This window comes from Gorilla gorilla, chromosome X, assembly GCF_029281585.2.
Source record: "Gorilla gorilla gorilla isolate KB3781 chromosome X, NHGRI_mGorGor1-v2.1_pri, whole genome shotgun sequence".
NCBI lineage: Eukaryota > Metazoa > Chordata > Mammalia > Primates > Hominidae > Gorilla > Gorilla gorilla.
The window spans coordinates 112,661,620-112,688,477 of NC_073247.2; the positions used below are offsets into that span (position 1 = coordinate 112,661,620).

At 40.2% G+C, this 26,858-nt stretch overlaps 2 pseudogenes; one reads left to right on the forward strand and one right to left on the reverse strand.

Annotated features, from left to right (window-relative positions):
* Positions 1-1,829: 1,829 nt before the first annotated feature.
* On the reverse strand, positions 1,830-10,189 carry LOC115932101 (heterogeneous nuclear ribonucleoprotein A1-like; annotated as a pseudogene).
* Positions 10,190-25,020: 14,831 nt separating this feature from the next.
* On the forward strand, positions 25,021-25,897 carry LOC101131009 (ribosome biogenesis protein NSA2 homolog; annotated as a pseudogene).
* Positions 25,898-26,858: the final 961 nt, after the last annotated feature.

Consider the following 26,858-nt stretch of genomic DNA (forward strand, 5'->3'; position numbering starts at 1 on the left):
TGCCACCACGCCCAGCTGATTTTTGTGTTTTTAGTGGAGACGGGGTTTCGCCATGTTGGCCAGGCTGGTCTTGAACTCCTGAGTGCAAGGGATCCGCCTGCCTCGGCTTCCCAAAGTGCTGGGATTGCAGGCGTGAGCCACCATGCCAGGTCTTAAAATTTGTATTTAACTCATTAATGAGCATACAGCAGTATGGTAAGTAGGTTCAGAGGAAAATCTGAAAGATAGATATTGATACTAAAAGAATTTTAGAATAAGATTACTAAATTAGATACAACACTGGTTGATACCCCATAGGGAAACACAACTGTTAGCTTTGGGATTATCTTTTCCACCAGACAGAAAACATTTGCATGAAAGAAGTCTGCAAGTTAATATGCAACTTTACAGAGACTTGATCTTAATCAATAGTAAGCAGTTAAGTCAGGCAAGGCACGGTGGCTCACGCCTGTAATCCCGGCACTTTCGGAGGCCCTGGCAGGCCGATCACCTGAGGTCAGGAGTTTGAGACCAGCCTGACCAACATGGTGAGACCTCGTCTCTGCTAAAGATACAAAAATTAGCCGGGCTAATTTACTTCATTCTCTGCCCTTTCTGAAAATTCTTGCCAGTCCCTCCTCATTGACCAAACCCAGCTGGAGAGGCCGGGCGTGATGACTCATGCCTGTAGTCCCAGTACTTTGGGAGGCCAAGGTGGGTGGATCACTGAGGTAAGGAGTTTAAGACCAGCCTGACCAACATGGTGAAACCCCGTCTCTACTGAAAATACAAAGTTAGCTGGGTGTCATGGGGTGAGCCTGTAATCCCGTCTACTTCGGAGGCTGAGGCAGGAGAATCGCTCGAACCTGGGAGGCGGAGGTTCCCGTGAGCCAACATCGCACCATTGCACTCCAGCCTGGGCAACGGAGCGAGACTCCGTCTAAAAACAAAAACAAAAAAGAGTGAAACTCTGTCTCAAAAAAAAAAAAAAAAAAAAAAGCGAGGTGTGGTGGTTCATGCCTGTGATCCCAGTACTTTGGGAGGCCAAGGTAGGCAGATCACAAGGTCAGGAGTTCAGGACCAGCCTGACCAACATGGTGAAACTCTGTCTCTACTAAAAATACAAGGATTACTGGGCATGGTGGTGCACACCTGTAATCCCACCTACTCAGGAGGCTGAGGCAGGAGAATTGCTTGAACCTGAGAGGTGGAGGTCACAGTGAGCCCAGATCGTACCACTACACTTCAGCCTGGGCAACAGAGCAAGACTCTGTCTCAAAAAAAAAAAAAAAAATGCCGGGTGCGGTGGCTCACGCCTGTAATCCCAGCACTTTGGGAGGCCGAGGCGGGTGGATCACGAGGTCAGGAGACCAAGACCATCCTGGCTAACATGGTGAAATCCCGTCTCTACTAAAAATACAAAAAATTAGCCAGGCATGGTGGTGGGCACCTGTGGTCCCGGCTACTCGGGAGGCTGAGGCAGGAGAATGGCGTGGACCCGGGAGGCAGAGCTGGCAGTGAGCCGAGATTGCACCACTGCACTCCAGCCTGGGTGACAGAGTGAGACTCTGTCTCAAAAAAAAAAAAAAAAAAAAAGGAAAATCCACACAAAGTAGATTAGTGGTTGTCAGGGGATGTGAGGAGGGGGAAATTGGGAAGCACACGGTTTATTTTTGGGGTGATGAAAATATTCTGAAGTTAAATAGGTGTGATTACAACATTGTGAATATACTAAAAACCACTGAATTGTGCATTTTAAATGGTTTATATGGTGAATTTTATGTTATGCGAATCATCCAAAATAAATAAATAAATAAACTAAAAAAACAAAACAAAACAAAAAAAACCTGCAGCTTCCCTGTCACTTCTCTGGCTCTCCTCTCCTGCTAAGCTTTGTTTCCTAATTAACATCTTCTGCCACTGCCATAGCTACTGCTGCTCCTGGAACCACCATAGCCACTGTGGTTTGGTGGTTTGGCAAAGTATTGGCCTCGACCACCATAGGGGCCAGAGGTTCTGCCCCAAAGTTTCCTCCCTTCACGGGTCCAAAATTTGAAGACTGACTGTTGTAATTGCCAAAATCATTGTAGCTTCCACCACCTCCAAATTGCTTCCATCATTACCAAATCCATTATAGCCATCCCCACTGCCACCATATCCACCACCACCATGGCTGCCACCAAAGCCACCACGACCACTGACGTTTCCCCCATGACCAAAGTTGTCATTCCCACAGAAACCACCTCCACAACCACCACCAAAGTTTCCAGAACCACTTTGACCTCTTTGGCTGGAAGAAGCACTAGCCATCTCTTGCTTTGACAGGGCTTTCCTAACTTCACAGTTGTGGCCATTCACAGTATGGTATTTTGGAATGACAGTCTTATCCACAGAGTCATGGTCGTCAAAGGTTAAAAAGGCAAAGCCCCTTTTCTTGCCACTGCCTCAGTCATGATTTCAATCACTTCCATTTTTCCATGCTGTTCAAAATAATCTCTTAGCTGATGTTCTTCCATGTCTTCTTTAATGCCACCAACAAATATCTTTTTCACAGTTAAGTGGGCACCTGGTCTTTCATAATCTTCTCTTGAGACAGTTCTCTTTGGTTCCACAACTTTTCCATCCACCTTGTGTGGCCTTGCATTCGTGGCTGCATCCACCTCCTCCACAGTGGCATATGTAACAAACCCAAAGCCCCTGGAGTGCTTGGTGTTTGGATCTCTCATTACCACACAGTCTGTGAGCATTCCCCATCGCTCAAAATGGCTCCTCAGGCTCTCATCGGTTGTTCCAAACCTCAACTCTCCAATGAAGAGCTTCCTCAGCTATTCGGGCTCTTTAGGAGACTCTGACTTAGACACAACGGAAGGGAGAAGAGAGACTTTAATGATGCTTCTTTGTTGGCATCCACAGGCAGAAAGGAGCAAGCTGACAAACGTATCTGGAGAGGCTATTTTAAATAGAGTGATCAGGGAAGTCCTTTTTGAGAAGGTGGCATATGAGATAACATGTGTATGCTGAGAAGGGAACAGCCAGGCTTCTTTAGGGTTCTAGACAGAAAGACTTGCCATGTACAAAGGACCTGAAATGAAAATCAGCTTAGTGTGCTAGAGGAACAGCAAGAAGGCAAGAGTTATATGTTGAATTGTGTCTCCCCAAAAATTCATATGTTGAAGACATAACCTCTAGTGCCCTAGAATATGACCTTATTTGAAAATAGGGAACTGGCTGGGTGCAGTGGCTCATGCCTGTAATCCTAGCACTATGGGAGGTTGAGGTGGGCTGATCAAGTGAGGTCAGGAGTTCGAGACCAGTCATGGCCAACATGGTGAAACCCCATCTCTACTAAAAATACAAAAATTAGCCGGGCATGGTGGTGCGTGCCTGTAGTCCCAGCTACTCGGAAGGCTGAGACACAGGAATTGCTTGAACCCGGGAGGTGGAGGCTGCAGTGAGCTGAGATCGCACCACTGCACTCCTGCCTGGGTGACAGAGCAAGACTCTATCTCAAAAAAAAAAAAAAAGAAAAAGAAAAAGAAAAAAGAAAATAGGTACCTTATAGATGTCATTAGTTAAGATGAGGTCATACTGGAGTAGGGTAGGCTCCTAATCCAATATGACTGTGTCCTTATAAAAAGGGGGCAAGTTTTTTTTACTTATTTATTTATTTATTTATTTAAATTTTTTCAGAGACAGGGTCTTCCTAGATCATCCAGACTGGTCTCGAACTCCTAGCCTCAAGCAATCTTCCTGCGTCAGCCTTGCGAGTAGCCATGATTACAGGTGTGAGGCACTGTGCCTGGCTAAAAACAGGGGGAATGTTTGAATGCAAACGTGCACATGGGGAGAACACCATACAAAGATGAAGGTAGAGGTCAGGGTGATGCTTCTATAAGCCAAGGAATGCCAAAGATAGCCAGCAAACCACCAGAAGATAGGAGACAGGCATGGAACAGATTCTTCCTCACAGCCCCCAAAAGGAACAAACCCAGGCAGATGTCATGGTGGCTCACACCTATAATCCCGGCAACGTGAGAGGCTGACGTGAGTGGATAGCTTGAGCCCAGGAGTTTGGGACCAGCCTGGGCAACATGGTGAAACCCCATCTCTACAAAAAATACAAAAATTAGCCGGGCGTGGTGATGCATGCCTGTGGTCCCAGCTACCTGGGAGGCTGAGGTGGGAGGATCACCTGACCCCAGGAGGTCGAGACTGCAGTGAGCCACAGTTGTGCCACTGCACTCCAGCCTGGGCGACAGAGTGAGACCCTGATAAGGAACAAACCCTGCCTCCAGAAGTATGAGGCAACACATTTCTGGTATTTAAACCACTCAATTTGTGATACTTTGCTATGGCATCCCAGCAAACGAATACAACCAGAGTTGCTGGACAGAAGTGAGGGTAGGTGGGGAGAGGTAAGTTCAGAGAGGTAGATAAAAGTCAGATTACCTAGGGCTTTGCAAATGGACCTAAACTCGTTGTTTTTGGTAGATTTAGGAAGCTTCTGAATATTAGAGGTAGGCGAGGGCCATAAGTCACCTCTCCTACAACCTCCTTACTAGGTAGAATATTAAAATGAAAGTAATTGTCAGACTGAATTCTACGACACATACAGTTATTAGCAATCAGGGACCAAAACAGTCACACAGTCTTTCCTTGTAAAGTGGGTCAAGTATAGGTTGGTGCAAAAGTAATTGCGGTTTTTGCCATTAAAAGCAATGACAAAAACTGCAGTTACTTTTGCACCAACCTAATACATGCTCTGATCTTTAGGAACTCCAGCAAGTCCTTTGCATAAAAAATCCACATGAAATAGTTGGCCTAATATTATGGTAACAGGATCAACCTATCTTCTGGTTGGAACAGGAAAATCTTCTATTACGTGATACTATTTATTTATTTTATTTATTTATTGCTGTGTTACAAATTACCCCCAACATGTAGTGGCTGAAAATAACATTTATTATCACTAGGGACATCTGGCAAGCTGGCTCTATATAGGATCACACAAAGTCTGAGGCCTAGATGTCATTCCAGAACATGCTGAACTGTTGGGCTGGCTTGCCAGATTTTTATCTTTTAGTCATGCAAGCATGTACCTTCGTACATGGACAAAATTTCTAGCCATTGCACATATTTTTAACAGAATTCATTTCACCAATGAAATATTATTTCTTACATCCTTTATACTAATTAATGGACTCTCTGGTACAAGATTTCCTCCCCTGAGGTTCTGTGAATAGAATTTAGGGGTGCTCTTTGGACTTTGATGGGAAAAATTACACCTTTATTTTTATTCATTTCTAATTGAATGTAGTCAACAAATTACAGTCTTATCAGTGTCTGCAACTTTCTCACCAACATATATCAAAAATATTTTCATATCACATTATAGCTGTTGCAAATATCTCATAAGATCAGTTATGCTCATCACTATTTAAAAATTGTGATGATTATAGACCTGCTCTAGATCGTGCTATTTGCTAGGTTAATAAAAAAGAACACACAATATTGTTAAAATGCCCATGCTACCCAAAGTGATCTATAGAGCCAATACAATCCCTATCAAAATTCCAAGGACATTTTTCACAGCAATAATAATAAAAAATACTAACATACACATGGAACCACAAAAGGCACAGAATAGCCAAAGCCATCCTGAACAAAAAGAACAAAACTGGAGGAATTATGTTACCCGACTTCAAATTATACTGCAGAGAGATAGTAACCAAAACAGCACGGTAATGGCATAAAAAAGACATATAGACTAAGGAAACAGGATAAGAGTCCAGAAATAAATCTACACATTTATGGTCAATTGATCTTTAACAAAGGTACCAATGGGGAAACAGCAGTCTCTTCAATAAATGATTTTGGGGGCCAGGCATGGTGCTCATGCCTGTAATCCCAGCACTTTGGGAGCCCAAGGCAGGTGGATTACTTGAGCCCAGGAGTTTGAGACCAGCCTTGGCAATATAGTGAGACCCCATCTCTATTCATAAAAAAGGAAAGAAGGAAAGAAGAAAGAAAGAAAGAAAGAAAGAAAGAAAGAAAGAAAGAAAGAAGAAAGAAAGAAAAAGAAAGAAAGAAAGAAAGAAAGAAAGAAAAAGAAAGAAAGAAAGAAAGAAAGAAAGAAAGAAAGTTAAAAAAATTAATGGTGTTGGGAAAACTGGATATCCACATGCAGAAGAATGAAATTGGACCCTTATCTTATATACTATATTAAAAAAACTCAAAATGGATTAAATACTTAAACATAAGGCCTGAAACTGCAAAACTACTAGAAGAAAACATAATTTAAAAGCTTCTTGACATTGGTCTAGACAATAAATTTTTGGATATGACCCCAAAAGCATAAGCAAAACTAGACAAATAGAATTGCACTAAACTAAAAAGCTTCTGCACAGCAAAGGAAATAATCAACAAAGAGAGACAACCTACAGAATGGGAGAAAATATTTGCAAACAGTATATCTGATAAGGGGTTAATATCCAAAATATGTAAGGAACTCAAACAACTCACTAGAAAGAAAACAAATAACTCAATTAAAATAGCTTGAATGAATGAATAAGACCTAGTATTTGATAGCAAAACATGCTGACTATAGTTAATAATAATTTAATTGTATAAGTAAAAATAACTAAAAGAGTATAATGGGAATATTTGTAACACAAACGTTTAATGCTTGAGGGGATGGATACCCCATTCTCCATGATGTGATTATTACACATTTCATGCCTGTATCAAAACATCCCATGTGCCCCACAAATATATATACCTACTATGTACCCATGAAAATTAAAACTAAAAAAAATTAAAATAAATGTAAAAAAAACAATTAAAAATGAGCAAAGGATCTGAATAAATATTTTCAAAAGACGACAAACAAGTGGCCAACAGGGATATAAAAAAATAATGTCCAACATCGCTAATCATCACAGAAAAGCAAATCAAAACCACAATGAGATATCACCTCGTACTTGTTAGGATGGCTACTTTCAAAAACAGGAAAGATAACAAGTGTTGGTGAGGGTATAGAGAAAAGGGAACCCTTGCATACTGTTAGTGGGAATGTAAATTAGTACAGCCATTATGAAAAACAGTAAGTGGTTCCTCAAAAAGTTAAAAACAGAATTACCATATGATCTAGCAATCCCAATTCCAGGTATATATCCAAAGGAATTGAAATCAATACGTTGAAGGCATACCTTCACTCTCAAATTCATTGCAGCATTCTTCACATTAACCAAGATATGGAATCAACTAAGTGTCCACCAGTGGATGAATGGATAAAGAAAATGTGGTATGTATGCACAACAGAATACTATTCAGCTTTAAAAAAAGAAGGAAATCCTTTCATTTGTGACAACATGGACAAACCTAGAGGATATTACACTAAGTGAAATAAGCCAGGCACAGAAAGATAAATACTGCATGATCTCACTTATGTGTGGAATCTTGAAAATTTGAGCTGGTAGAAGCAGAGAGTAGAATAGTGACTACTAGGGACTGGGGTGGGAGAAATGGAAAGATGTTGGTCAACATGTACAAAGTTTCAGTGAGGATGAATCAGTTCTGGAGATCTATTGTACAGCATAGTGACTATAGTAAATAATAATGTATTATATACTTGAAAATTGCTAAGAGAGTAGATCTTAAATGTTCTCACCACACAAAAATGGTAAGTATATCACTGTTGGTGAGGATGTAAATTAGTACAAGCTCTACAAAAAAACAGTATGGAGATATCTCCAAGAACTAAGAAGGGAACTACCATTCAATCTAGCTATCCCACTACTGTATATCTATCCAAAGGAAAAGAAATCATTGTATAAAAAAGACACCTGCACACATGTGTTTGTCACAGCATTATGTGCAATAGCAAAGACATGGAACCAACCTAAGTGTCCACCAACAGTTGACTGGATAAAGAAAATGTGGTGGCGATACATCATGGAATACTACACAGTCACAATAAAGAACAAAATAATGTCATTTGCAGCAACATGGATGCAGCTGAAGGCCATTATCCTAAGTGAACCAACACAGAAGCAGAATATCAAATAGTGCATGTTCTCACTTACAAGGGGAAGCTAAACAAATGGCACACATGGACATAAAGATGGGGAAAATAGACTCTGGGGACTCCAAAGGAGGGAGAGTGGGAGAGGAGGAAGGGGTGAAAAATTACCTACTGGGTACAATGTTCAATATTTTGGTGATGTGTACACTAGAAGCCCAGTCCTCACCATTACACATTTAATTCCCATGTAACAAACATACACATGTACTACTTGAATCTAAAATAAAAATTTTTTAAAAAGTAGGCCGGGTGCGGTGGCTCATGCCTGTAATCCCAGCCCTTTGGGAGGCCGAGGCAGGCAGATCACGAGGTCAGGAGTTTGAGACCAGCCTGACCAACATGGTGAAACCCCATCTCTATTAAAAATACAAAAATTAGCCCGGCATGGTGGCGCATGCCTGTAATCCCAGCTACTCAGGAGGCTGTGGCAGGAGAATTGCTTGAACCCGGCAGGGGGAGGTTGTAGTGAGCCGAGATTGCGGCACTGCACTCCAGCCTGGGCAACAGAGCGAGACTCTGTCTCAAAATAATAATAAGTATGTGAGATAATTATATTTAAATTAGCTTGACTTGGTCATTTCACAATACATACAGATATCAAAATATCATGCTGTACACCATAAATATATACAATTTTGTCAATCATACCTTAATAAAGCTGAGGGTGAAGAAGCACATGTTAATGTCATAAATTGTATCTTTAATATTTTGATAACTGCATTTGAATGCATTTATGTTTTTTTCAGCCTGTGGTGTAACCATAGCTCATTGCAGCCTCCACCCCTGGGGCTCAAGCGATGGCAGGGGAGTAATCAGCCTCCCAAGTAGATGGGACCACAGGTGCACAGCAACATGACCAGCTAATTTTTAAATGTTTTGTAGAGGCAGTGGGGAGGAGTGGGATGGGATGGGGGGGTGGTCTCCCAATGTTCTTCAGACTGGTCTCAAACTCCTAGCCTCAAGCAATCCTGCCACCTCAGCCTCCCAAAGTGCTGTAATTACAGGCTTACACAATTGGTTTTGATTGTAATCCTATGTATTTTATTTTGGGTATTAAAAGCATGACTCTGAAATGGGTTCACCAGTTGGCCAAAGGGGACCATGGCAAAAATAAAGTATAAGAATTTCTGAGTTAGTGCAAGTTCAGATAAGAAAAAGTGAATATCCTGGGGTATAATTACTTCTGGGATGTAAACACCTGAGTAGGATCTTTCAAATAATAACTAATCACTCCTGAGTATGCATTCCTGATTAGGATAATTCGAATGTTAACTAACCACCCCCAGAGTGTGGATTAAAACTAATTAACAATGAATTGTAAAAATTGTTTATCAGTATGAATAAACATTACGGGTTTCTCCTCCACTTCAAAGTATATACTAAATCCACCGCTTCTTCCTACCTCCACTGTCCCCAGCCTAGGCTGGTATTTCAAAAGATCATTTCATAGACAGACACAATATTTTGTTAAATAATTAATTCATGAATCCAAAATGTCATAGGTTGTAAGACTCATCATTCTTTTCTGCACCCAGAAAGAAAATTTGCTGTTAATTAAATTATGACATATTATTAATGGTAAAATTCATCCTAATTTCAGAGGTGATTAAAAGTGAAAAAGATATGCATTTTAGAATATATGAAATAAGGTATATCACACAGCTGGTACTGAAGCATTTTGAAGCAAATTATAAACAGTATACATTGCACATATACAGTATAGCATGGTAAGGAGTTTGGATTTGATTTTCTTCACACTTAGGTAAAGTCGACATTTCCGTTCTGAAGCCTGCTGACCTGCCACAAGATGGCGAGAGCTCCAAGGAGACACAGGGAGAGGCAGCAAATGGAAGTGAAGGCCAGCACCACAGGTGAAAGATCAACAACAAAAACAATGATGGGTCTGTCTTGCGGGGCCTCCATTGGGTCTATTTCAATGTTGGTAATAATGAATAGAAAGCAAGCACTTCAGAGAAGCAGAAACATGAACATCTGATGTTCCATTCTGCCTTGTGTATACTGGGGTATACTCTCCAGACACAGGTTCATGGGCAAGATCACTTGGTTAGTGTAGGCAGCTGACAATGTAGACTCATTAGCAATCAGGCTGTCACGGCTGTTTAACATGTTTCAGAACCTTCCTCAGCCACAGGCAGCCAGGCAAACTTGAGAAGTGGCTCATAACAAGACAAGGCTTGCCACAAAGGGTTGCTCATTCCTGCTAGGCAACCCATTTGTTTTAAGCACAGGGTATGTAATAGGAAAAATAATAGGATGTGAGCTGTGGTATATTTCTGTGGGATGAGTGGTGAGGGAGGTGAAGTCTCTCCCAGGCCATAAAACTCAGAGTTACCAATTTGGTCCACACTGGCTCTGTGGAAAGATATAAAGAGACCTGGATTCCCTCACACATTGCTGCTGGGAATGCAAAATCGTATAGCCCATTTGGAGGGGAACTTGTCAATACGTAGAGCAATCTCACTTCCTGAAATCTATTCCAAAGACATACTGGAAAAAAATGCAGAATGACATATGCCCAGTGCTATTTATTGGCATTATTTATAATATTAAAAGACTGAAAAAACCCAATATAACCACATAATGGAGTAATACACAGTTGTAAAAAGGAAAATAATTCTCATATATTCACATGGAATGATCTCTGGATGTATGAAGTGAAAAAAATCAAGGTAAAGAACAGTTTTTATCATGTATCATCTTTGTGTACAAAAAGGGAAATACACACATACATGTGTGGTTATACATATATTTGCTTATATTTTTAAATAAGAAATATTAAAAGTATGAACCACAATCTTACAAAACTGAGGGAAGGAGGGAACAGGATGAAGTAATAGGAACGGAAGCTAAATTTCTCTGGATGTATCTTGTTAACTAGTTTCATCTTTGGAAGCATAATTAAAAATAAAATTAAGTGACCAGGCACAGTGGCTCACGCCTGTAATACCAGCATTTTAGGAGACTGTGGCAGGAGGATTGTTTGAGCCCGGGAGTTTGAGGCTGCAGTGAGCCGTGATTGTGCCACTGTACTCCAGCCTGGAAGACAGAGTGACACCCTATGTAAAAAAAATTATTAGAAAAAATTTTAATAATATTAACTCAAAAGGAAAATAAGAATCAATCCCAAAAAACAGAAAACAAACTGAAACAAATGAACTTCACTGTTTATCAAGTTGGTGGCATAATCATACAAATAGAATACCTTCAAATTACTTTAAAACAATATTTTGACCGTACATCCCTAATGATATATGATCTAAGGACAAAATGAAGCACAAAGAAATCTTAAACTGCTTTCCATAGTCTTAATGTTAATAGTAATATTGGTATTGTTATTTTTAAATTATTATTGGTTTGTTTAGAATTAAGCAAATAAGTATGAAGTTAATATACTTAGAAACAAAGATTGTCAGGGTAAGAGAAAAAAGACACAAGTACAAGATAAAGAAATTGGGTAAAACCCTGTACCATTAAATTTGAATTGGAAATAGCTTTATAAACTCATTATATTTTTCACATTTAAAAATATCTTTTTCGGCCAAATGCGGTGGCTCACACCTGTAATCCCAGCACTTTGAGAGGCCAAGGCAGGTGGACCACATGAGGTCAGGAGTTCGAGACTAGCCTGGCCAACATAGTGAAACCTGTCTCTACCAAAAAATACAAAAATTAGCCGGGTATAGTAGCATATGCCTGTAGTCCTGGCTACTTGGGAGGCTGAGGCAAGAGAATCGCTTGAACCGGGGAGGTGGAGGTTGCAGTGAGCTGAAATCACATTACTGCACTCCAGCCTGGGCAAAAAAAAAAAAAAAAAAATCCCACAAATATATATATATATATGTGTGTGTGTGTGTGTGTGTGTGTGTGTGTGTGTGTGTGTGTGTGTTTCCTAGTTCTTTCTACTGAAAAGCCCAGAAGCAATGACAACTCAACAGCAAAAAAAAAAAAAAAAAAAAAAAAAAAAGACCTTTAGCACCCAGCCTTTGGTCTTTCAATACCATTTCCCACTGAAGGAGTCAGAATCCTTTGGAGAAATTGCTATCCAGGTCGGGGTCAGTAAATGTATGAGATTAGCCTATGACATCTTGCAGCAGAAAGCAAGGAAGCTATCAAAGATTACTGGGATTCTGTCAAAAAAAACAAGGAACCACTTTGGAGGGGATTCTACTGGCCAATGATAAGACAATTTGTGCATAAAAATAATGAAGGGACATCTGGTTTTGGCTCAGGCATGTTAAGAGTGGCAGTGCTGTCCTTACACAAAAATTAAAAGCCGAGGTCACTAAAAATGGTGGAGTAGATAATTCCAGGGTTCTGTCCTCCTTAAAGGTAACTAATAAGCTGTCAAACTGTCAGAAGCAACTTTCACAATACTCTGGAATCTAGTCAACAATTTACACGAACCAAGGGAAAGCTTAATGAATAAAGAAGCTGCTACATTGTAATAACTGAAGACTCTGGCATTGAAAATTGCCTGTCTGCTGTCCTCACTCACCAGATCAGTGGCACCTATGAAAACGGCAGCCTACATTCTTGGTGCAAGTTGCTTTCGCCAGAGGAAACAATACAGACCTATTCTCATTGTGGATGTGTATTTTGATCTGTCTGGTGACTCCCTGAAGGAAGGGTGCAAGGGCTTGCCTTTTTTTTTCAACTGACTTGAAATGTTCCAAGGTCTGGAGCAGCTTACTGGGAAGATTTGCCAAAAGCATTTCACAGCAGCCTTGGCAAGAGATAGCACTTAGGACAAGCAATAGACAGACTGAAAAGAATGGGAAGGAGGAGGCTAGGAAAGGAGATACCGAGGGGAATAATGGATTTCAAAAGCTCCCACCTAAACAAAAGAAAAAAACAAGAAGGCCATGCACATGCCCAGGGTTGAACACATGCTCTGTAAAGGTTTGAGAGAACCTTAAGCTTTCATGGGTGGCTGACCATCAGACTCCACACAAGCAGGACATGAAGTCTGAGGCATAGTTGCAAATGTGTTGGCTAAGCATTGAAAGACTACCCCCCGAAAAAGACCCAATCTACAAGGCTTGGAAGAGCATTAGTTTCTTTTTCTCTTTTATTTATTTATTTATTTATTTTTGACTCCTGGCATTAAGAAGAAAACTTCATCAAAACACTTGCTGACCACTAAGCTAATGGAACACAGACTTCATGGCCACATGTAGCAAAGAAATCAGACTTTAACAAGTAGTTTAGAAAAGTCACTAAACAAACAACAATCCACAACAAGCAGAAACAAAAATCCTGCAATAGAAAAGAATCCGAGTTCCAGAGTTTCAACTTTTAATACTCAAAGTATCCAGTTTTCTACAAAAAAATAATGAAACATGCAAAGAAACAAGAAAGCATGGTCCATATGTATACAAGAGTAAAGAAATGAATGAAACTGCTCCTGAGGAAACCCAGGTAGTGGAATTACTAGCAAAAGATTTTAAATAAACTGTCTTAAGAGAATACTAAGAACAGGCCGGGCGTGGTGGCTCATGCCTGTAATCCCAGCACTTTGGGAGGCCAAGGCAGGCGGATCACTTGAGGTCAGGAGTTCCCGACCAGCCTGGCCAACATGGTGAAACTCCATCTCTACTAAAAATACAAAAGCTAGCTGGGTGTCGTGGCACGGGCCTGTAGTCCCAGCCTCTTGAGAGGTTGAGGGGGAGGATCACTGGCGCCTGAGAGGCAAAGGATACAGTGAGCCGAGATCATGCCACTGCACTCCAGCCTGGGTGACAGAGTGGGACCCTGTCTCAAAAAAGAGAGAGAGAAATTGAGAAAGCCCATTCAAATGGAATAGGAAGAAGTAAAATTATTCACAGATGACTTGATCTTATATATGGAAACTTCTAAAGAATCCACAAAAGCAATTCGAACTAACAAACAAAGTTACAGGTTGTAACCTGTTGTGCTGTGTAAGATCAGCACAAAAATTCAGTTGTGTTTCTATGCACTAGAAGCAATGTAAAAGTGAAATTAAGAAAACAATTTCATTTCCAATAGCATAAAAAATAATACATAGGAGTGAATTAAACCAAGGAAGGGCAAGACTTGTACAATGAAAATTATAAAACGTTGTTGAAAGAAATTAAAGAAGACCTAAATAAATTGAAAAATATCCCATGTTTATGAATTGGAAGATTTAATATTAAGGTGACAATACTACTCAAAGTGATCTATAGATTCAATGCAATCCCTATCAAAATCTCAGCCATCATTTTTGCAGAAATGGAAAACATGATTGTAAATTTTAAACGGAATTGCAAAAGACCCCAAATAGCCAAAATAATCTTGGAAAAGAAAAACAAAACTGAAAGACTTGGCCGGGTGCAGTGGCTCATGCTTGTAATCCCAGCACTTTGGGAGGCACAATCTCAGCTCACTGCAGCCTCAACCTCCTGTGCTCAAGTGATCCTCCTACCTCAGCCTCTGGTGTAGCTGGAACTACAGGTGTGCACCATTAGTCAGGATAATTTTTTATTTTTTGTAGAGATGGGGGTCTCACTATGTTGCCCAGGCTGGTCTCGAACTCCTGGGCTCAAGTGATCCTCCTGTCTTGGCCTCCCAAAGTTCTGGGATTACAGGTGTGAGCCATCACACCCAGCCCCAGTCCTTATTTTTTCACTAATATTACCTTTCCTCTCCAAGCTACCTGGACTCAAAATCTCAGTTGTCTTTGACAATTACTTTTTCTTGTCCTCAAGTAATAAAGAATGATCATATCCATAATTTAATATTTGATATCATTTTAAGAATGTATGTCCTGGCAGGGCATGGTGGCTCACACCTAAAATCCCAGCACTTTGCAGAGCCGAGGTGGGAGAATCATTTGAGCTAAGGAGTTCGAGACCAGCCTGGGCAAGATACCGAGACCTCGCTTCTGTAAAATTAAAAAAAAGAAAAAAAAGAATGTATGTCCTACTGGTTTTCAAAGACTGAATCTATCATATATATAAAAACACCTTAAGGGGAAGGGGGGTTTGAGAATGTAGGACCTCTGGCCCCTATCCTCGAGACCCAGCTTCACAATCTCCTTTTTTTTTTTTTTTTTTTGAGACAAAGTCTCACTCTGTCACCCAGGCTGGAGTGCAATGGCGCAATCTCGGCTCACTGCAACCTCTGCCTCCCGGATTCAAGCGATTCTCCTGCCTCAGCCTCTCGAGTAGCTGGGACTACAGGCACGTGCCACCACGCCCGGCTAATTTTTTTGTATTTTTAGTAGAGACGGGGTTTTACCGTGTTAGCCAGGATGGTCTCGATCTCCTGACCTCGTGATCTGCCTGCCTTGGCCTCCCAAAGCGCTGGGATTACAGGCGTGAGCCACCGCACCTGGCCCACAATCTCCATTTTTAACGAGCTCCTTAAGTAACTCTGATGTACACCAAAGTTGGTGCCATTGGTTTGTATGTATGTATCTATCTATATACATATGTGTGTATATATCATGTGTCATAAGTGTAAATAATAAAGAAAGAATAACGGGAGAAAAAGCCCCAAATGTAAGCAGTCTATAAGAAATTCACTTTACATTTAAAGAATTAGGTTAACAATTAAAGAATGAAGATATACCATGCAAACACTAAGCAAAATAAAACTGGAGTAGCTATATTAATTTCAGAAAAAAACAGTCTTTGAACAAAAGAGGCATTACATAATAATAAAATGGTCAATTCTCCAGGAATACATACCATCCTAAACATGCATGCAACAACACAGCCTAAAAATCCATGAAAGAAAACTAGTAAAACTGATAGGAGAAACAGAAAAATCCACAAGTGAGAGATTTCAATACCCCTCTTTCAGTAATTTAAAGATCAGACAGAAAATTAGTAAGATACGGATGACCTTAACAGTACTATCAACCAATTTGACCTAATGGACATTTACAAAACACTTCACCCAACAGCAGCAGAATACATTCTGCCTAAGTGCACATGGAACATTCATCAAGATATCACATTTTGAGGCCGGGCATGACGGCTCACACCTGTAATTCCAATGCTTTGGGAGGCTGAGGCGAGTGGATCACCTGAGGTCAGGAGTTCAAGACCAGCCGGACCAACATGGTGAAACCCTGTCTTTACCAAAAATACAAAATTAGCCGGGCGTGGTGGCACATGCCTGTAATCCCAGCTACTTGGGAGGCTGAGGCAGGAGAATTGCTTGAACCCAGGAGGTGGAGGTTGCAGTGAGCTGAGATTGTGCCATTGCACTCCAGCCTAGGCAACAACAGCGAAACTCCATCTGAAAAAAAAAAAGATATCACATTTTAGATGATAAAATACACTCAACACATTTAAAAGAATAGAAATCATACAAAATGCATTCTCAGAGAAAAAAAAATTTAAGCTAGAAATCAGTAACAGAAAGATAGCTGAGAAGTTCCCAGATATTTGGAAATTAAACAATACAGTTCTAAATAACTCACAGGTCAAAGAATAAGTCTAGAAATTAAAACATATTTTGAACTAAATAAAAATTAAAATACATCTTATCAAAATTTGTGGAATGCAGTGAAAGCAGTGCTGAGGGGGAAAATTATGGCATTATATGCATATATTAGAAATGAAAGATATAAAATGATACCAACTGCCTATAACCTTTCCCAGAAAGTGGAAAAGAAGGAAACAATTCCCAACTTATTTTATGAGGCCAGCATTACCGTAATACCAAGTCCAGACAAAACATTACAAGAAAATGACAAATACCTCTCATGAACATAGGTGCAAAAATTCTTAACAAAGTATTAGCAAATTTAATCCAACAATATAAAAAAGAATAATATATCAAGAACAAGTGGGATTCATCCCAAGAATGAAAGTCTGTTCTATCATTTATAAATCAATTAATGTAATTCATCATATTAACAGACTAAATAGCAACCATATGATCCTATTAATACATACAGAAAAAAGCTGACAAAATCTAACACCCATACATGATAAAAATGCTTGACAAACTAGGAATGGAGGGGAATTTCCTCAACTTGATAAAGAACATCTATTTTTTTTTTTTTTTGAGATGGAGTCTCGCTCTGTCACCCAGGCTGGAGTGCAGTGGTGTGATCTCGTCTCACTGCAAGCTCCGCCTCCAGGGTTCACGCCATTCTCCTGCCTCAGCCTCCCGAGTACCTGGACTACAGGTGCCCGCCACCATGCCCGGCTATTTTTTTACATTTTTGGTAGAAATGGGGTTTCACTGTGTTAGCCAGGATGGTCTCGATCTCCTGACCTCATGATCCACCTACCTCGGCCTCCCAGAGTGCTGGGATTACAGTCGTGAGCCACCGCACCTGGCCAAGAACATCTATTAAAAAAAAAAAAAAAACCTACAACTAACATCATACTTCATGGTGAGAAACTTGGAGCTTTCTGCTAAGATCAGAAACAAGGAAAAAAACAAAAAGACAAATAACAACAAAAAAAGGCAAGAACGTTTCATCTCAGCACTGCATTCCAACATATTGGAAGTCCTAGACAATGCAATAAAGCAAGAAAAGGAAATAAACTGTATATGGATTGGGAAGAAAGAAATAAAAGTGTCTTTGTAGTTAACATAATTTTCTATGCAGAAAATCTGAAATAATTGACAAAAAACTGCTGGAACTGGAACTAATAAACAATTATAGCAGGGTTGCAGGATACAAAATTAATATACAAAAATTAATTGCTTTCCTATATACCAGCAATGAACAAGTAGAATTTGAAATTTATAACAGATCAAGGAGCATGATTGCTGGACTGTATGGTAAGAGTATATTTAGTTTTGTAAGAAACTACCAAACTGTCTTCCAAACTGACTGTACCATTTTTATTCCCACCTTCAATGAAATGGAGTTCCTGTTGCTCTACAGCATTTGGTATTATCAGTGTTTTGGATTTTGGACATTCTAACAGGTGTGTAGTAGTATCTTGTTGTTGTTTTAATTTGCAATTCCTTAATGACATATGATGTCAAATATCTTTTCATATGTACATTTACATTAGCACCCCCCAAAATAAAATACTTAAGTATAAATTTAACAAGATAAGTACAAGTTCTATATAAAGAAAACTACAAAACTTTGATGGAAGATATCAAATAATAACTAAATAAATGAAGAAATAGTCCATGTTCATGGATAAGAAGAATCAATATTGTCAAGCTGTCAGTTCTTCCCAAATTCTTCTATAGCTTGAATACAATCCCAATCAAAATCCCAGCAAATCATTTTGTGGATATCAATAAACTGATTCTAAAGTATTTATGGAGAGGCAAAAGGCCCAGAATAGCCAACTCGATATTGGAAAGGAAGAACAAAGAGGTTGACGCTACCAAATTTCAAGACTTACTATAAAGCTACAGTAATCAAGACTGTGTGGTATTGGTGAAAGGGTAGACAAATAGATCAATGGGACAGTAGAGATAGCCCAGAAATAGACTCATGTAAATAGTCAACTGATGTTTGGTAAAGGAGCAAATGCAATACCATGGAGCAAAGATGGTCTTTTCAACAAATAATACTGGAATAACCAGACATACACATGCAGAAACAAACAAACAAACAAACAAAAAACAAAAAAAACACCCAGACCTTACACCCTTCAAAAAATTAACTCGAAATGGATCAGAGACTTAAATGTAAAACACAAAATGATAAAACTCCTAGAAGATAACATAGGAGAAAATCTAGATGACATTGGATATGATGATGACATTTTAGATACAATACCAAAGGTATGATCCATGGAATAGTTGATAAACTGGACTTCATTAAAATTAAAAAGCTTTCAACTTCATTCTTAATTAAATAAGTTCCTGCTTTCCTGCTCTGGTGCTGAATTCCTGGCTTGGCCCCCTAAGCACATGATTCTTCCATGCCACTCCCAGGGAAGTTCAAGTTTTCTGACCTGGCTATGCCTGTTTAATCCTACTCTCCTGGCTGGGAGACAAGGAAGCTTGTCCAGCAGGTGTTGATACCTGGGGGTTGAGGCTGGCAGAAGGAAGGTCTTATGGGTAAGTGAGCCAATCCAATGGAGAAGAGCAAGTTGGAAAATCAAGTGAGGCAGGTAGAAGTTGGTAAACCAGAGAAGCAGAGCCAAACGGATCAGGAAAGGAAGAAGGGCTGGAGCCCAAAGCCAAGAATATAAGCACATGGAGGGCAGGGAACCATATAGAGCAGGCTAAACCACGAGCTGGTTTGGATAAATATTGGAAACAGGGGCCTTTTGCCTGTTTTCTGTGTGATGTATGAATAGATCTGCCCCAATTTAAAGAACCAACAATGAGTATAAAATGCTCACTGACTTCAGTCCTACCCAGTCCAGACCATGGGTCCCAACATCTATGGGAGGTAGTACAGTAAAATGGAAAGAATATGAGCTTTGGAATAAGACCAGGGCTTAAATTCTGGCTCTTTGTCTTAGTAGCTGTGTGACCGTGGGCAAGTTACTCTCAGCTTCAGCTTTTTTATATGAAAAAGAGAGACAGAATCTACCTCACAGAGTCATTGTGATGATAAAATGAATCTATATTAATGATCCAAGATGGCCCTTGGTATCTCATAAGCACTCAACAGATGATAGCCCTCTTCCTTCAAAGGCACCTATCATAACTGGCCTTGTATTTCTATTTAGTTGAATGAAGCATGTCTCTATCTTTAGCCAGATCTTAAACTTGTTGAGGGCACACACTGTGTGTGAATCATTTTCATACATATTTACTTTTTAAAGCAATGTATTTTTCTGATTACAAATATCGTGTAAATTTATACAAAATCTAAATGTTGCAAAACACTAAACACAGGAGAAATCTCTAGTATTCTCTCCCACCTTCCCAAACAGAACTGCTGAAAAAAGCTTGAAACATTTTCCTCTACCCCCCCATATTGTTGGTTTTGTATTTTACAAAAATGGGATCATTGTTAACATATGATTCTCAAAATAAATCTAAAACAAATAAACATAAGTTTCATACAAATAGAGAATTCATATGTATCAAAGATTTATTTAACTCATTGAGGAGGAAACCAGTAAGGCGGCAGCCAACTCAAAAGAGGATATGAAAACTGGTATTTTATATATAGTCAGTAAAAACACCAAAGGAATGCTAAAATGAGATTGCTAAATTAGAATCAAAGCTGGTTAATGTTCTACAGGGCAATAAGAACCAAAATAGTGGTGTCTTTTAAAAAATAATTTAATGAACATATAGTTTAAGATATAGTTTCATTTCTACAAAGATGCATTTAAAATTACAATTTTAGAGCCAAGACAGTTCTATTAAATCAATTGTCAATATTAACATAATTGATTGTTTCATCCAATAATGTTATATTCCAGGTTTTTCTTTTAAAAAAGACTACTTTTAAGAGCAGTTTTAGGTTCACAGCAAAACTGAAAGGAAGGTAGGAAGATTTTCCATATATCCCCTCCCCCCACAAGCGCATAGCCTCCCTCTTCATCAACATCCCTCATCAGAGTAGTGCATTTGTTACAATTGATGAAGATACATTGACACATCATAATCACCCAAAGTTCATAGTTTACATTAAGGTTCACTCTTGATGTTGTACATTCTATGGGTTTGGACAAATATGTAATGATATGTACCCACCAATGTAGTATCATACAGAGTAATTTCACTGCCCTGAAAAATCCTCTGTGCTCCACTTATTCATCCCTCCCCTTCTCCCTGTGATGTCTTCTTTAGGTGGACAGAAAACAATGTCACTGCATCTTGCCAGTTTTACAGAATTGTAAAATGACTGGCATCTCATCAATTGTGTTAAATTGCAATTATCTAGACCTAGAGAGTCAGATGACCCTCAGAGAGGCCTGTTAAAAAAATTATCCTAACATGACATTAAAGCATCAAGTAGTCATCTTTCCTTTTGTATTTGTTTCCTAGTGCTGCTGTAACAAATTACCAAAAACAAGGTGGCTTAAAACAACACACATTTATTCTCTTAACAGTTCTGGAGATCAGAAGTTAGAAATCTGTTTCACAAGGCTGAAATCAACATGTCAGAAGGGCCATGTTCCTTTTGGAGGTTCTATGAGAGAATATTTCCATGCTTTTTCCAGCTTCTGAAGCTGCTTTCTCGCATTCCTTGGTTCGTGGCCTCTTCCTCCATCTTTAAAACCAACAGCATAGCATCCTCAAATCTCTCTGCCTCCATCTTCGCATCACCTTTTCTCTTATAAGGATCCTTGTGATTACATCAAGCACACCCGGATAATTCAAGGTAACTCCCCTATTTCAAGGTAAACTGATTTGCAACCTTAATTCCCCCAGCTATGTAACATAACATATTCACAGGTTCTGAGGAGCAGGACATGGAGATCTTAAGTAGGGGTAGTCATTATTCTTCCCGTCTTACTCTTGCTTCCAAATTTTGAATGATTCTTTATAGCCTCATCTTAGACATTTTATTCTTCAACTTGCTTTTGTCACTTAAAAAATTTTTTTTTAGTTTTTGAGACAGGGTCTTGCTGTGTCACCCAGTCTGGGGTGCAGTGGTGCGATCATGGCTCACTGCAGCCTCAATCTTCTGATCTCAAGTGAGCCTCCCACCTCAGCCTCCCAAGTGGCTGGGACGACAGGTACACACCACCATGCCTGACTGATTTTTCTTTTTCTTTTTAGTAGAGTCGTGGTCTCACTCTGTTGCCCAGGCTGATCTCAGATTCCTAAGTTCAAGCAATCCTCCTGCCTTGGCCTCCCAAAGTGCTGGGATTACAGGCGTGAGCCACCACACCTGACCTGTCCCTTATCTTTTCATTCAGCACATGCTATATGCAGCTACCCCATTCCTCTTAATGGGTAGATAGTATTCCAATTATGGAACTGTTACAGTTTAGTCATTTCCCCATAGATGAAAATTTAAGTTACCAGTTTTTCACCATTATAAATAGAGGGGCAATGAACACCCCTATGCATAACTCTTCGTGTAATTGTGACTATGTTTCCATAGGAAAATTTTCTGGTGGTTAAAATTCTGAGACACAATGTATGTCAATTTAATTTTCACAAATATTAACAAATCACCTTTCAAAATGTACATCAATATCTTACACTCATACCAATAATGTGTGAGAGTACCTGTTTATCTCCCACATCTCTTACACTAGGTATATGGAATTCATTTTTAAATTTTTCAGGATCTACACAGCATTTTGAGATATCCATATAGGTTTTCTTGGCAAAAAATAAAAGCTTAATCCTTGGTGAATTGAATGTTAAAACAATGCGAATCCATGTGTATAACTCAGAGGGCTTATCCTAACAATGATGCATTGGTAACAGATAATGTATGTAAATGTGCTTTTCATATTATAAAGTGCTATTCAGATATTATTTTCATGCATGGAGTGTGTGTGTGTGTGTGTGTTTGAAACGGAGTCTCACTCTGTAGCCCAAGCTGGAGTGCAGTGGCATGATCTCGGCTCACTGCAACCTCCTGGGCTCAAGCGATTCTCATGCCTCAGCCTCCCAAGTAGCTGTGAGTACAGGTGCGTGCCTGGCTAATTTTTTGTATTTTAGTAGAGACAGGGTTTCACCATGTTGCCCAGGATGGTCTCGAACTCCTGAGCTCAGGTGATCCGCCTGCACTGGCCTCCCAAAGTGCTGAGATTACAGGTGTGAGCCACTGCGCCCGGCCAGAATGTGTGTTCTTTTCATACTTAGTTCACATATCTCACACAGGTTGGCCTCACTACTTGCCAGTTTCACACAGTGTACGTTCTTTTGCCAAGACTCAACATATTTCCGCTATGTACCCCAGAGGCTCTAAGGTCTAAAGTGTGTGACTGATTGTGCCAATCCTTCAGGAGGAAAGACATGGTAAGATTATGGACATATGTGTCCTCTGAAGATAGTAAGACAGCCCAATAGCAAAGGCTTCAGAGAACAAGGGTTCCCACTCTTAAGTAGGTAAGTATTTCACAGGGTAGAGTCAGCTGATTATGTACTAAAGAATTTCCTAGATATAAAGCCCCATGGGCTTAGATGGAAAGTCCTGGTGAGTACCCTACCCCACAGATGCCTGCCCCACCCTCACCCTGGAACACGACAATAAACTCTGTAATGTTAAGGACCATGACCATATGAGATGCAGGCATGAAGGGGCTAGCTGAAAGGGCACTGAAGGTTGACCTAGGCTCTAGGGAGGGGCATTATTCTCTACTGTCCACTTCCCTTGGCCTGCTCTAGAACTAGAAGTCAGCTTCCTAGCAGGAGTAAGAGCAGTGCTGGCAAGATGAAGTGGAAGGGAATGGGCTTCAGCACTGGCCTGATTGGTTGTTCCTGGAGTCAGAGTTCATACAACCCTTAGCAGGAACTGCTCTCTCCAGTTTTCTTCCCACAACCACGGTTTGAAAGGTGTGTAAGGAAGAGCATACAGGAGTTAATGTCCTGAAATTAGAAAGGAAATGGGCCCCTCTACCATCCTTCTCCTCACTATCCCAGTACGAATCTATAAGTACATGTGAGCATATGCTCAGCTTTCATCCCAGGCGTTTTAGGACTTCTCTCTCTAGAGAGAATTCAGTGGTGCCTCCTGATAAGGAGTGTTTAAGGGGAAAAAATGTTTGGGATGAACCCAACCATAGCTCAGAAAATACTGCTGAAACCACTAACACATTAAAATGCTTTCATAAGGACCTAAGAGGACTTAGAGGCTTGTACCATGATTAAGAGCATAAGCTCTGGAGCCTAAGGGCATAGGACTGAATCCTGTCTCTGACATTAGCTGTGACCTTGGACAGGCCTCTTAACCTTCTTATGCCTTAGAATCATCTGTAAAATGGGAGATAACAATACCTACCTCATAAGGGTTGTTGTGAGGATCGAATGAAATAATGCATATAGGCCTGGCACAGTGGCTCACGCCTGTGATCCCAACACTTTGGGAGGCCAAGGCAAGTGGATCACCTGAGGTCAGGAGTTCAAGACCAGCCTGGCCAACATGGTGAAACCCCGTCTCTACAAAACTACAAAAATCAGCTGGGCATGATGGCGGGTGCCTGTAATTCCAGCTACTTGGGAGGCTGAGGCGGGAGAATCACTTGAACCCACAAGGCGGATGTTGCAGTGAGCCGAAATCGCACCACTGCACTCCAGCCTGGGTGACAGAGCGAGACTCCATCTCAAAAAAAAAAAAAAAAAAAAAAAAAAAAAAAAAAAAAGCATATAAAACACCTAGTACCATGCCAGGAATATAGTAGGTGCTCATAAATATAAGCTATTATTTAGTTCTCCCACAGTGCCTCACAGTCCTATGCCCATAGTCTTTGAAGTTCTTGTGGAGCAAATGAAATTGAAAACTATTAGTTTATTTCTTTTCCTAACATGCAAATTTGCCCATACTTAGCCTACCAAATTTCCAATAATATGAGAATAGCTGTTGTTACAATGGCCTACTTCTTTTCCCCAGACTTCATAGTTATGTCTGCCTTTTCCAGAAACCATTTGCTGGCCCTGTCTCTGCCTCCTCTCCACTCAGCAAGACTTGTCCCTACACATGTACCCTATGTTGCTTTAAGATTTAAGAGAGTAGGCCAGGCGTGGTGGCTCATACCTGTAATCTCAACACTTTGGGAGGCCGAGGCAGGCGGATCACCTGAGGTCGGGAGTTCAAGACCAGCCTGACCAACATGGAGAAACCCCGTCTCTACTAAAAATACAAAATTGGCCAGGCATGGTGGCACATGCCTGTAATCCCAGCTACTTGGGAGGCTAAGGCAGGAGAATCACTTGAACCCGGGAGGTGGAGGTTGCGGTGAGCCAAGATCATGCCACTGCACTCCAGCCTGGGCAACAAGAGCAAAATTCCGTCTTAAAAAAAAAAAAAAAAAAAAAAAGATTTCAGAGAGGACTGCGCGGCCTCGGCTCGTGGGTCTCTGAGACCTGAAAATTGAGAGCATTTTCGCACCCCAGAGGCTGCTACTGGCAGCTCTGCGGCCTTCACCATGCCACAGAACGAATATATTGAATTACACTGTAAACGCTATGGATATCGTTTGGATTACCATGAGAAAAAGAGAAAGAAGGAAAGTCGAGAGGCTATGAACGTTCAAAGAAGGCAAAGAAAATGATGGTCTGAAGGCTAAGCTTTACCATAAACCGTGCCATGCTGAGAAAATACAAATGAAAAAGACTATCAAGATGCATGAAAAGAGAAACACCAAACAAAAGAATAATGAAAAGACTCCACGGGGATCAGTACCTGCCTATCTGCTGGACAGAGAGGCACAATCTCGAGCTACAGTACTTTCCAATATGATTAAACAGAAACGAAAAGAGAAGGTGGGAAAATGGGAAGTCCCTCTGCCTGAAGTATGTGCCCAAGGAGAAACAAAAGTATTAAAAGTTATTCGAACAGGAAAGAGAAAGAAGAAGGCACAGAAGAGGATGGTTACTAAAGTCTGCTTTGTTGGAGATGGCTTTATAAGAAAACCACCTAAATATGAAAGACTCATCAGGCCAATGGGCTTGCGTTTCAAGAAAGCCCATGTAACACATCCTGAACTGAAGCCACCTTTTGCCTACCAATACTTGGTGTAAAGAAGAATCCCTCATCCCCACTGTATACAACTTTGGGTGTTATTACCAAAGGTACTGTCATTGAGGTAAATGTGAGCAAACTGGGACTTGTGACGCAAGGAGGCAAAGTTATTTGGGGAAAATATGCCCAGGTTACCAACAATCCTGAAAATGATGGATGCATAAATGCAGTCTTACTGGTTTGACAGCAATTTAATATATAATTATTGAGGACTACAAACCAATTGAAAAAACTGCCATTACTGTGATGTTTCTGAATACCACCAAACAGCCTTATATGTCTGCAATCATCAAGAGATTTATTTATTAAATTGCAAACATTAAAATGGTTAAAAAAAGATTTCAGAAAGTAAAAAGAGAGTAGTCAATTTTAAAAGTGTTTGCAAATGGAAGGGAGCATGTTCCCTGCCCCACTACCATATTTCACAATTCCATCTTCTCCTGTGTGTCTGGAGGATTTTTACAGAACCAAAAGGCCACCATCTGTAGGAAGTTCTAAGGGTTAATTTACATAATGTATCACTAGAGTCTTTTCTCCTTGGGTGAGGGCAGCAGGTTTTTCAGGTCAGAAACTGCTCCACACCCCTAAACTCTCTGCATTCCCAGGATGTTAAGTCACTGAGGAAGCTGGGGAGAATATACGGAAGGAAAATTTTGCCTGGTCCAGTACTGAGGCACACTTTTTGCCTTGTGTAGCGTCATTTTATCTCCAATTAACTTCCTTAGATCAGTATGTGTCTATATGTTTCCATAGCACCCACTCCTTAAGTAGCTGATTCACATGGCTTTTATGGACCAAATTATTGTTCCATGCTGCTCTTGATTTTACTTGAGGGTACAGTGACTACTGGGGAGAAATTCTTGCTTGAATTCCAAAGAAGTAATGTGTTCTTCTGGAGGTCTGATAGATTAGTTCTTTCAAGCTCACCTTGAATAACATAGTTAGAAGACAGCAGGTGAGCTTTATATGACAATAACCTAAGTCTCTTCATCATGAAAAATGGAATGGGGGAGTTGGGGTTGAAGAAAGGAGCTCTCCACTGTTCCAAAGCAAGTCCATACAGTCTCTCCCAAATTAAGTATATAATCCTTTTAGTCCCAAACAGTGGCTGATGAAGGGAAAACCATGCTAGCCATGCCAAGAAATAAGATACTTTGGTTAACAGCCCTGCTACTTAGAAGAGAGAACTCCCTCAACATAATGTCCTGACATTGGATAAGAGGAGAG